Below are 12890 nucleotides of genomic sequence, written 5' to 3'. Positions count from 1 at the left end.
TCTTGAATGAAACCGTGAGTCACACCTGAATCTAACGCAATGACATCAGCCGGTGTGTGTGAGGTCACTGACCGAGAGCAGGCAAACAGGTTCTGCTGATAGTGGAGACTGGAACTACTTGCATGAGTTGAGGAAACACAGGAGGATGTGGGATGTGGGATGTACAGATTCGCATTCGGGTCCGCTTTGACCCGGAAGAGATACATACAAATGTTGGTAACGCTTTACATTTGTTAACATTAGTTAACTACGTTAGTTAACATGAACTAACAATGAACAACAATTCCACAGCATTTGTTAGTACTAGTTAATGTTAATTTTAACATTTAATAAAACATTCTTAAAATTAAAAGTTGTATTTGTTAACATTAGTTCATGCATTTTGAACTAACATGAAAAAACAATGAACAACTGTATTTTTATTAACTAATACTGACATTAAATGATTAAATATTATTAAATGTAAAAATATTATTAAATGTAAAAATATTATTAAATGTAAAAATATTATTAAATGTAAAAATATTATTAAATGTTAATACATTAACTAATTTTAACAAATGAGACCTTACTACCAACATTTCTAATAATAAAAAACAAAATGGGGAACCAAAATGCGAATCACACATTACTTTTTTTTAATTATTATTGTTATTATTTTTATTTAAGAGTTTAAGAAATATACTCTTTAAAACAAAAATGCAGAACTTTATGAATTTATCACATTTTTTGTAAAATACATTTCGGCATCTCACACTCACACTTTTGAGAATGAACTTTGATAAACATGAATATGAACACACATTTATGGCCGCCATGAAAAAAATTACAGCTTGAAAAGTTGATCATCTTTTTATCTTAAAGTGAAAGTTTATGCAAGTAAAATGTATACATTTCATTTGAAAACATTCTAATAATAACTTATGTGGTTTTGTTTAAAAATTAATATAAAGGTTTCATGAACTGTTTTCAGGCATCCATGAGTTTCAAAAGAGTTTAATTAAATTAAACTGGCAATTCTGAGATTATATGTTCTTGATATATCAAATTAAACATCTCATAAATATATGTACATCACAGTTTTGTTGTTGTTTAGTTAATATTTTGTCAATAAAAAAACTGCTAAATGTAGTAATAACAATTAAAACAGTTAAATTGTTGTGCATATACTAAATTATTTATATAACAATAGACAATGATTTCAGTGAACACAGATTTTAAGATTGTGGTACACCGTTCCAGCTCTTGAATCAGTGGTTTCTCACTACCAGACATGGATGAGAGAACATGAAAAGACTGGGCACTTGGAAAAGGCAATTACATCGCCTCAGATTGCTATTTTTAAAGAAATAAATGGGCCTCCGTCACATCCACACAAATTTAATTTCGGCATAAACTCTCCCAGTGTGCTTGTAAATCGACTAAACTACAAAACACACAACTCTTTGTCTGTTCTTCTGCGCACTGGACCTCACTGAAAACACCCTTAGGCTGTGTACTCGACATATAAAGACATAATTGACTGAAGGGAACGGTTCTCTTGCTGTAGCTGTAAACATATTGTGTACTTGCAGCATGTGTAGAGAGAGGAGTCACGTGCCGTACAGCGCATGCACTCGCTCGCTGTCAAGACAAAGCACAAATGAAGACACAAAGCACACAGACAAAAGAGGAAGAGGAAAGGAGAAGCCGGTGGCAGAAAGGCTCTCGAACTGTGCAGCTCTTCTCTCTCACTCCAATCTGACGTTCCCATCACTCCACTTCCAGCCAGGAAACGTCATACAGAGAGAGAAAACTGCACCAGCAGAGGAACAAAGTGTTGCTGCTTCACAGAGCATGCAGTGAACCAACATTATTTGACCTCAACACAGTGATAATCGCTTTGACTAAATTACTCATTTAGATTTTGATAAATATATATTTAATCATTTATAAAAGTATAAAAAATTTGGTGACACTTTCATTATTTTGCAGTGCACATTATTGGACTACAATGGACTGAAATTAATGCATTCCAGGATGTTGAAATATTGTCCAAATATATAGGAAATCATAAAAACTATGACAAAAATAAATAAAAAACTCAACAATAAATTCAACACTGTTTCTTCAGCATAATTTTTTTTTTTTTTAAACAAATGTAATGTTTAAATAAAGTATTTTTTTCTTAGTATGGTTGAACTGGATCATCAAAGGTCAGGAGCAAAGACATTGCTTAATAAAGTGAGGTTAAATTCATAAAGTATATTTGTATTTGTAAATTTTGTATCAAGTGCTGCAGAATAGATGAAATTTAAATATTTTGAAATTTCGTTTCCAACACGCTGTAAACGGTAGACCAATCACAACAGACTTGGCCATCTGACCAATCAGAGAAGAGTAGACCAATCACAGAAGAGTAGACCAATCACAACAGACTAGGGCTGCAACAAACGATTATTTTGATAATCGATAAATCTAACGATTATTAGGGCGATTAATCGACTAATCATCGATTATTTCGCCGACTAATCAGTACGTTTGGAACGATTATGAAATGGTTGTTTAAATGAACTTTGAGCAACTAAACAGGTCATTCTCTTTAAGTTTTCAGATTTCTGTCCAACTCAAATAACACACAAATGCTCTCTAAGCATTGTTTAAATATTCTGTTCTCTTTCAGTAGAAGAAAAGAAACAAAAAATAATCAGCTGCATTACAGACAAACTTAATCTGCAAACAATTATTATAAGAATAAAATAAAATAAAAATTGACATGACAATTGACCTTTCGCCGAGCCCCGCCCCCCTTAGTTACTGTTGCTACGTCCGACAAACAAATGGTCAAACACGACCAGCGCGACAGATTGCCATGACGGAAAGAGGTATACCCGTGCGTGTCAGTGACCTTTTTTGGAGCAATACCTCCGCGATATCCTCCAGATCGAGGCAAAAGGGGTTACAGAGTGCAGTGGAGGGATATATTCAAAATATAAAAATACGCAATGGAGACACGACTACTATCTAACGTTACGTCTCTATCGAGGCTAATGCTTACCGGTGTTCACACATCATTTGTGATATGACAAAGAACGAGGAATCAAGTGTTTAAAAGCATTGAAAGACACTTACTGTTGTGTTTTTGTGTGAAAGAAAAAACTCTCTGAAAATAAAAGTGCTGTCAGCAATCATTTCGTATGTGTGTTTTTTCGCATAACACAATGACTGACATTTTAAATGCTGCAAAACACATGGGAGTTATATTCTCGATGCTGTAGTTTATTTGATCAGTCACTATATCATTAATCAAGCTTAATTTGACTTTTCAACTACAATTAGGCAGGGAGAACTGAAAGCTTTTACAATCTTTTAGCTATAACTTATATCATTGACAAAAGTATGTATGTGGTGCATTTTCTTCCAAAAATTATTTTCTTTCTCAAATTCATGCTTCAAGTTGACAAAGCACAATAAACGAAATCACACAATAACTGTTTAACCAGACATAGCCTTAAAGGTAGGGTAGGTAATCCTGTTCAGAAACACTTTTTTTTATACTGGGTGAAATGGTCCTTCCATCCTGATAGTAGTCAATACATTATGTGTTTAGAAAAAGGAATGAAAAAAATCAGACCTCTGTAGCAGCTGCAGGACAGTAAAAACTCTGACCAATCACTGCCATTCGGTGCGAATGTAAAGAACCAATCAGATGCCTTCATGTCTCGTGCCCGCCCCGAGCCCCACTGCGCGCGCTGCCCGGCGTGCACTCATCACATGTCACCGTTCCGGAAATATTCAGCTCAAAGCACCTGCATATGCAGTCAGCGAAGGCAAACAAGGCAAAAACTACTTCCTCGGACCCTGCCCGCACTCTTGAACGACCTCCTCTGCTTCGCCCTCAACCCCGGACCTGTCCTCGAACCGACGATGCGGTACTTGTCTCCGGACTCGGAGTGTACGTTAGTGTTCATTAGAGTCAACAATGTTTTCATCATGGAAACTCTTACATGCAAAACACCGTATATGTTATGAATCTTACACGAAATTCATCTTCATCACAGTGTAACTGATGGTAATGGAAAAACGTGTATCAATGCAACCTGTTTTTAGTTTTGCCTTATAAATATAGCTCGTTACCGAATGAAACTTTACCATTATCGATATGCTAGCTTGATAGTGAGTACTAAAAGAAATCATGGGTTAGGTATTTTATTACATGTGATTCTGACATGATGTCACTGTATGTACTGCGCTCCTTCCTCTCCACTCGTCTCAGGTAATAAATGCGTCTTGTTCCAGCCTGAGCGTTTGGCGTCGCGCGTTCATGTGTTTTGGGGGCGTGGCTTTGGAAGGAGCTCAGAAGGGAGGGGGTGGAGTGAATGGAAATAATGAGCTGTGTTTATTGCAGATTAAAAGGTCTACAGTCACTCGATTTTTATATTTTCTTTTTCAGAGTACTTACATTTTAATTATGTATTGGTATATAAAGACAGTTTAAACAAATTTGGAATGTTTTTTTTTTAGAAAAATGATTACCTACCCTACCTTTAATTTGCATCTAAATAACTTTCCTTGATTGTCTTTCATAATGCACTTACCATAATATTTATTAGGGGGGCAACGGATCACAAAAATCGCGGTTGAGACCATAATATTTATTAGTGGGGCAACGGATCATAAAAATCGCGGTTCAGACAATATTATGTTTTTTTGAGTTACAGATAGGATAGTTTTTCAGATCAGAAAAAAAATTAAAATAAATTAAGTAACGTTAGCCATCGATACCACAGCCAGCAGACGTATTTATGCTTCGTAATGTTAAACACATTTAACTGGGAGTGGGGCCGTCCACACTGTTTGTGTTTTCGGCTTTGAAACAGCCCTGACTCCTAAGCTCGATCAAGCTTTATTCTATGCAAAAATAAATCACCACATTACTGTAATTATATTATTATTGTTAATATTATTACTATTATTAGTTGTATTGCATTCTCTAATAAAGAGATTTACTGCTAGTTATTTAGCTCCAGCTGGAGAACATTCACCTCTCACCGGCTCCTTTTTTTTTGTTTCCCATTTAAGTGCTTTAACATGCATTTTGTGCTCCCGTGAAAAGCAAGTTCATGTATTGCATACGACAGCATTCTTGGTTTGAAGTTTTGTGAAACTTTCACACACCTTGCTAGTTCGGAGGTTCGGATCGTTCGGATTCGTTTGCACTCCGTCATAATTCGCGCTGTGTTCTTCTACCGCAATAGCATTTGTAAACGGCTGCATTACACTCTAGCGCTACAGCGCCGTAGCGGTCAAATCGCGATATTGCAGGCCCTTACATTAGGTCACGTGAGATCAAACGACTACTCGACAACAAAGATATTTTGTCGACAAATTTTTATTGTCGACGTTGTCGACAATGTCGACTAATCGTTTCAGCCCTACAACAGACTGGAGCATCTGACCAATCAGAGCAGAGTAAACCAATCACAACAGACTGAGACATCTGACCAATAAGAGCAGAGTAAACCAATCAAAACAGACAGGGTCATCTGACCAATCAGAGCAGAGTAGACCAATCACAACAGACTGGGTCATCTGACCAATCAGAGCAGAGTAAACCAATCACAACAGACTGAGACATCTGGACCAATCAGAGCAGAGTAGACCAATCACAACAGATTGAGTCCTCTGACCAATCAGAGTAGACTAGACCAATCACAACAGACTGAGACATCTGACCAATCAGAGCAGATCAGCTCTTGAAAGGAGGGGTTTAGAGAAACTGAATAATTGATTGAACCGTATCAGACCCTGTGAGAAAAGAGGTGATGCTGCAATCATGTACATTATGATCAAATTAAAGTGATTTTGACCTTGGATGCATGTAAACCTACTATTGGAGACTGCAAAACAAAATTATGAACCTTTAAAAATCACATAATTGGGGCACTTTAAAAATAACCTACAACTAACCACCCCTCCCTTTTTTTGACAGTTTTATGAGAGTGTAGTTGAGATAGGAAGTAACAGAGCAGTGTGGTTTACAAAGATCCACATGAGCTGGATTCTCATGACAGAGAGAACTCATAATGCAGCAGTGCCATAAACAACCTATTGTAAAATACAACTGCAAAACATAGCAGTATACACCGCATGAATGATGCATGTTCGGGTAATGTTAGTGGAAGTCATTGCATTGCCATTGCAGAAACGGGTAAACCCCTGAGACACACTGACAACCGAAGCTGGCAGGGCGGCTTTCATGATCGAAAACCGAATGAAATCAAATGCCTTTCTGGTTTGTTTTCTCTCGGCTGCATGACCATATCAATTAACTTTCTCATGTCACTAGCTTTAAATATGCAACTTCACAAACAAATGCATGAAAGTGACCAGCTGGATATAAATGAATGCAAATAGATTGTAACAATCATGAAATTAAACATTTGGGTCGGGCTTGTGTGTGTTTTTGTCACATTGTTTTAACCACTTGAGGTACTAGTAATGCTAGCCTAGCGCCCACTAATGCAGCATCTAGTCAACAAACTATTTACTTCAAATTTTTTAATTACTTTACTTTTAATACTTTAATTAATAATATGAAAACTTTAATTAATAATATGAAAACATGTATGGTAGTGTACTGTGTACATTAGGGCTGGGTATTGACACAAATTTCACAATTTGATTAGATTTCGATTCACAAGCTTGCAATTCGATTCAATTTCGATTCCTATTCGATTCGATTCAATATTGATTATTTTGGATATCAGGTACAATACATGGCAAATTTCTAATCTTTTAACAAATCTCTTAACTAAAGCTGTAAACTATGGGAGTCAGTGGTAGCCTATAGGCTTCATTAGCCTACTATAATATTGAATGTAAAAATTAACTGATTTGTATAAAAACTTAAATTACACAAAGTTATATGAAATGTAAACATTTAAATGGTGGCTGTCATAAAAACTTACTAGATTTATTCAAACATGCATTCAATATTGAAGAACATAAAAAATTATAATGCATATGTAATATGGTGCATGTATTTAGCAAAATGCTCCTCTGAGTTGACTGACGAGTGTATGGTCACTGGATATGGTTTTTCTGAGGTAAATGTGACGTTACATGACTTTGTTTACAAGCTGTTTTAATGACGTCTTTCCACGGTTGAAACACTGAGCGATTCCATGTCACATGATACGGATTTCGATAAGTTGTACTCTATCTTTTAACACACTCTCAGATGCTCATTCATGTTTATTTCGCGCCGTAACTGGTATTATTAAGGCGGAAGAGAAGATCATGTGCTTCTCTTGAGCTGAGCCAGAGCGATCTCACGCCACAGCGCCAAAACGGTATTTATGTTTTGGAATTTCATAAGAAAATGGACGTAATTTGAAATCGGAGACTTTGTTTCATATCAATAGTAACAAAGCACAAAGATGATTGCGATTTATTGGATGGGATGCGCTACAATGTTATATTCATTCATCAACTGAACACAGGATGACTAATCGATTCTTGGGATTTAAGAATCGATATCGGTTCGTAGGATGTGTAATAGCGCCCCCTACCGTATAACAGTGAAAACACACAAACCCAGAAAATGTGTGTCAGAAAACATTGTTTAGCGGGGAAAGAGTTCACACAATAATGATTTTAATTCATTTTTGCGATTAGCTAATTAGATTAATTAATCGGCACATCATGTAATAATTAGATTAAAAATGTTAAATGACTTGACAGACCTAATTATAATATTGCAGAGTATATACATTATTTTTAACTATAGTAAACATAGCATTTAGTATATTATATTAAACCAATGTTTTAGTAATGAGTAAACCTTGTCCTGTTGTGTAACACTTCCTCAAGATTTAATTTTGTGATCTCTTTAAATTCTCACAATGTCCATACGCTGGAAGCTGCAGTGACCAGACAAAGAAAGGGCCTTGTACATTATACTGCAAATTCAAAATGTAATATCACTTTTTAGTTAGAGTTTTCATTTGATTATGCAACATTTGCCCCCTCAATACAGCACATCATAATACAGGAAGATAAAGAAATATCCCTCAACTAAATCTGACATCATGCTCCACCCAAACGGGCACCTCCGGCCCACTGTGCTCTATTGTGAAAGCGCCATGGCAACTGAAGTGCGGAAAAGGGTCTGGCTGGCGAATGGTTGGACCCCATGAAGCCTCCACCATGACACTGCTGTTCTACACAAAGACTATTTTCTACCCCACAGAAACTACAAACCTCATCATCGTTTTCAGACCACAAAATGGCAAGTAAAAATAAGCAGCTCTGATGCCATGCTTTCACAACAATGCTTCTCCAAACCCTAGAATGAGGAGGGGAAAAAAAAGAGAAGAGAAATGTCTACCCAGCATGCTGTGCAGCAAAATTGAATTCTTGGAGTAGTACTCGTACTCTCTGGAAACGGTGGGAAATGTTGAAGGGCGGGAGAAACAGATTCCATCTAGAAAACTCTTTGCATTAAGCCGCCAAATGAAGAGAAATTAACAATCTTATTGTGGATTATCTACGTTTTACAAGAAAATACCATTTCAAAATTTCACGTTTTTGTGTCACTATTTTATGAAATTTGATGCCAATTTCTGAGTGAAAATTCTTTCTACACCAATTTTTTCAGTGTACTATTTTTAATAAAAATAATGCAAAATATAGATTGTTGGCATTATTTATGGCAAGTGTTTTCTCTGCTATTCACCTGCCATTGTGTCACACACTTCATGACGCATACAAACACCTTCGTTCAACAACACACAGACATCCGTGGCCTTCTGTCCTTGTGGCGTATTTCCTACGCGAAAAGATCAGGCCATCAGAATATATTAAGAGGCCGGGCGACTCTGAGGGACAGAAGGCTTGAGTTGGCATTAAGGCCCCGAGCTCTGCCCGCAGCCACAGCTTCGGCCCCACTGAGCACATCTCTGACTGGAAGCCGGCAGGGAAGCACATCCATTCACGACTCGGATTAAAATAATGAACAAACAGAGAGAGGCACCTTACATAACAGCTTTCATAATGTCAACATTTAAGCCATTACGGAAAAAAGCTCTGCATGTGGTAAAGCCCGCATATGGAGGTTTCAGTGTTGGGAAAGACTTTAAAACCGCAGTTTGTCAAGCTGTAGTTACTCATAAGTAAAAGCAGCCTAGTTCAGCTGAGGCTGAGATACTGTTAGGAACTACAACATATTTATTTTTAGGGGATACATATGTCCTGATATCTTTTAAAAATATATTTAGGCAATATCACACAAGCGATATTGTTGCTTGTTTGCATGTAATATTGTTTTTATTTTATCGAATATAACAAGAAGTTAATGTTGAGTAGTTTACCATTTAACACAATAATATTGCCAGTTACCTTATCGGTTTTTGCTACCCATCTAAAATAGTTACTGATGTAGCCACAGAAAATTAACTGTTGCACATCTCTGCACACAAGCTGTGTCATATACGTGTCACTATATGATCATAGACTGTAAAATAATATGGACGTAGTGTCCGTAACGTCACTCGCAGTTTTCTGAAGAGTGATTTTGAAGCCTAAAGTGGGCGGAGCCGGCCGTCGCCATCTTGGCAGCGCATCACTCCCGGATAACTGAAAACGGGCAAAGATGCGGATTAGCTGAGGTGACGTAACGCTAACAGACAGCAGACAAACGGCTAGTAGTGACAGCAGCGGCAATCCACCTGTCAATCAAGTGGCCACGCCCTTAATTATGCAGAAAACGTAACCTCGTTCACCCCCCTCACAGTTGTCATGAAGGGCAAAATTAGCTATTTAGGCCTAGGCCAAAACCACTTTTTGCACCAGGCTGTAAACATTTATTTTCTGCTGTAAAGTTGGGCATATTAACATGGGGGGTTTATGTGTGATTGACTCTTTTTTGGAGCCTGTCTCTAGTGGCCAGTCGATGAATTGCAGTTAATGTCACTTCCGTGTTGGATAAAAGAGAGACCACAAGGTTTCCGCTTGGTCTGAATACTCTGAAATTGCCCCTTTACCATTATAAAGAGCACTATTTAAGGAGACAGCAAGTTGTAGTAGCATCCGTAACAACAATATACATTATCAAGAGCACTCATTCAACTTCATAATGTACCACCAAAACAGATCAATGGCTAAAGAATAACCAAAATGCACTGAAAATCATGCTGAATGAATTACCGCATCCACAGCAGAATCATACAGGTGCAAGTTCATTTGTATTCAAATATTTAATTATTTACGATTCATACAAGCTAGTTTTCATGACTGTAGGGAATAGGGAATGAGGGTTATGTGGGTGATCCATGGTGTTTCTTTTCTGAATGAACCAGGGTTTTGAACAAAACAGTGAATATTTCAATGAACTTGTTTAGTTTCTGAATGAATCAACATTTCTTGAAAAGAGTCACTTGAAGGAATGATTCAGTGACTCACTCATAAAGACATGTAGTTGTTGCCACCGACTAGCATAGCCACCTAGCATTGCACTGTAACCTGCAGAAAGAGTCACAAAAAAATACCCACTATTACTGAATGAAGGCCTGCCAGCACTATTGTAAACCGCTCAGATTTGAGGACCAGAAGTAACTGTTGAATGAAACTATCAGATGATTAAAAAAAAAAAAATACACCTATATTTATAGCATCTGCCAAAACGAAGACAACAATTAGGATGACAGCATTAAAAAAAGAAAAAAAATGAAAGAAAAAAGAACACTAAATGCATCTAAATAAGTAATATAAAGCTATAAAACACATTAACTTTTATAAAAGAGTAGAAAATTGTGATGAAAAACTGCAAAATATTCTGAAATGTAAAAAAAAATATATATATATACTGTTTATATTTACATTTCAGAATATTTTGCAGTTTTTCATCATCTTTCTACTCTTTTATAAAAGTTAATGTATATAGCCTATACATAAAGAGTTTAAATACTATAGTGACCTTAAACTAATGAGATGGGATGAGTTAGATGAACATTTTAATGAAAGAAAAAAGATAAAAATATTAATAATAGGTATAATAGGTATAATGCAACATTGACCTTAAATGAATTGGTAAATCTTTGAATCAGAATGAATGAGACTCAAATGAATCAGACTTCTAACTCTGAGATACAAGGCATCAAATACTTGACAAGTCTGGAAGACTAATAAACCCTCATAATAAGCCTGACCTCAAGGGCATGAGTCACCAGTGCTAGAGGATCATCTTCATCCTCTTACATTACTTCAAACCCAACCCAACACAAGTGAGAAAGAGGATGAAGAAGGGAAGACGATTTTTTAAAACGCACCCGATGAGGGAATGGAAGTGAAGGGCCAGTAGTCTGTGTATACAGGGCTAGCTTTAAGATTCTGACAGCAAAAGGAAAAGCTAATCCCTAATTTCCCAGTGGGGGGTATTCGCTCGAATGTCTGGAAGAAGAAAAAAATTGGCCCAAAGCAATGGAGGAAGTGAGAAATAGATCGAAAAGGGATACAAGAGAAAGAAAGAAAGAAAAATCTGCCTTTACAATAGTGCGGGCAAAAAGAAAGAGATCTGGTGCCATTTACATGGTAAAGAAAGCACTGGGATGATCCGATTTGAGGGAGCGGAACAAGCCGGCGGGAAAATCCAAAAGCATAATTAGACCCCGCCTCTCTTAAATTCTCACTGGTCAATAGATGCTTGCATCAGAGTGCTGCAAGAAAAAATAAACTTTGTTTGCATGATGAAATGATGTATATTCCCAGCAATATGCCATAATAGGAAGCAGATCAAAACGAGGGAACAGGTGAAGACATGTCTATCGCAGTCACGGATATCTTCTTGAGCCAATTAGTGAGGTGATGGACACTGTGCTGGGGATTAGCCGTATCCCACGGCACATTGCCAAGAGGAGCCTGATACATGCTGCACACTGCCAGGGCATTGGAGTTTAATTAAGTGTACTAAACCCGGTGCCAGAACCAGATGCATCATTGGCACACGCTCATCAGAATTCCCTTCATCCACTCTCTGCGCTCTGTGATCACTGCCGAGCACAGATTAGACATACTCAAGAGCACTGGCTCAAAAGCCTTGGATTAGGAGGATAGCACCACTGCTTATGCTTCAGGGTTCACAAACTTTTTAATGATTTAAAAAAAAAAAAAGTTATGATCATACATTTCAATGACTTTAAGGCCAGATATTAAAAAGAGTAAAACATTGTTGTTGTTTTTTTAAAGAAATATTTTTGCTTTTCCCAAGCATGGATGCATTAAAATGATGTGACACTGAAGACTGGAGTAATGGCCATGCCATCACAGGTAAAAATAACATTCACAAAGACAGCACAAAGATGTCTACACTGAACATGATTAATGTGGCGATGCGACGCATGTTTAGCATCAACGAGTCACTGTGAGTCCAATAACATCTGTGCGTGTGAAAGACTGACACTGGTGCCACGTTTACTAGCACTCGCGCCAAACAGAAAGCAGATGGAGAGACAACATTAATTCCAGAGAGGCGGAAAATATTGATTAGAAGCCTAATGATGACAACACAATAACAAATAGTTATTTTTGTTATTATTATTATTATTATAAGAGATGCACCGATGTATCGGCCAACAATCGGTATCGGCCGATAAAAGCAATTATTTTCACTATCGGCCATCGTTTAAAAAGAGCCGATGATCAGTGTCGATTATATCCTGTCAATCAAAAGAGTGCGGTAAAATGGCCGACTGCAACTCACACTGTGTGTGAAGAAGATCTCTCCACAATAACACATTAACAGCTGAAAACAGCTACATAAAAGCAGGCTCTATTTGACCCTATGAATCACCCGTAGTTCAAGCCAAGGTTGCCAGATCTGCAGTTTTTTCCCTATACTAAACATTATTTTT

The 12890-nt window shown here is 37.1% G+C and overlaps 1 protein-coding gene across 10 annotated transcripts in view; it reads right to left on the bottom strand.

Annotated features, from left to right (window-relative positions):
- Positions 1-12890, bottom strand: part of LOC309480498 (ankyrin repeat and SAM domain-containing protein 1A) — a 128301-nt gene that overhangs the window by 99524 nt on the left and 15887 nt on the right. The gene's annotated exons all lie outside the window — the stretch shown is intronic.

This window comes from Leuciscus leuciscus (assembly GCF_965113295.1).
Source record: "Leuciscus leuciscus genome assembly, chromosome: 18".
NCBI lineage: Eukaryota > Metazoa > Chordata > Actinopteri > Cypriniformes > Leuciscidae > Leuciscus > Leuciscus leuciscus.
Note: the sequence above shows the minus strand (reverse complement) of the source record. Positions and strands in the feature narration are given on the sequence as shown.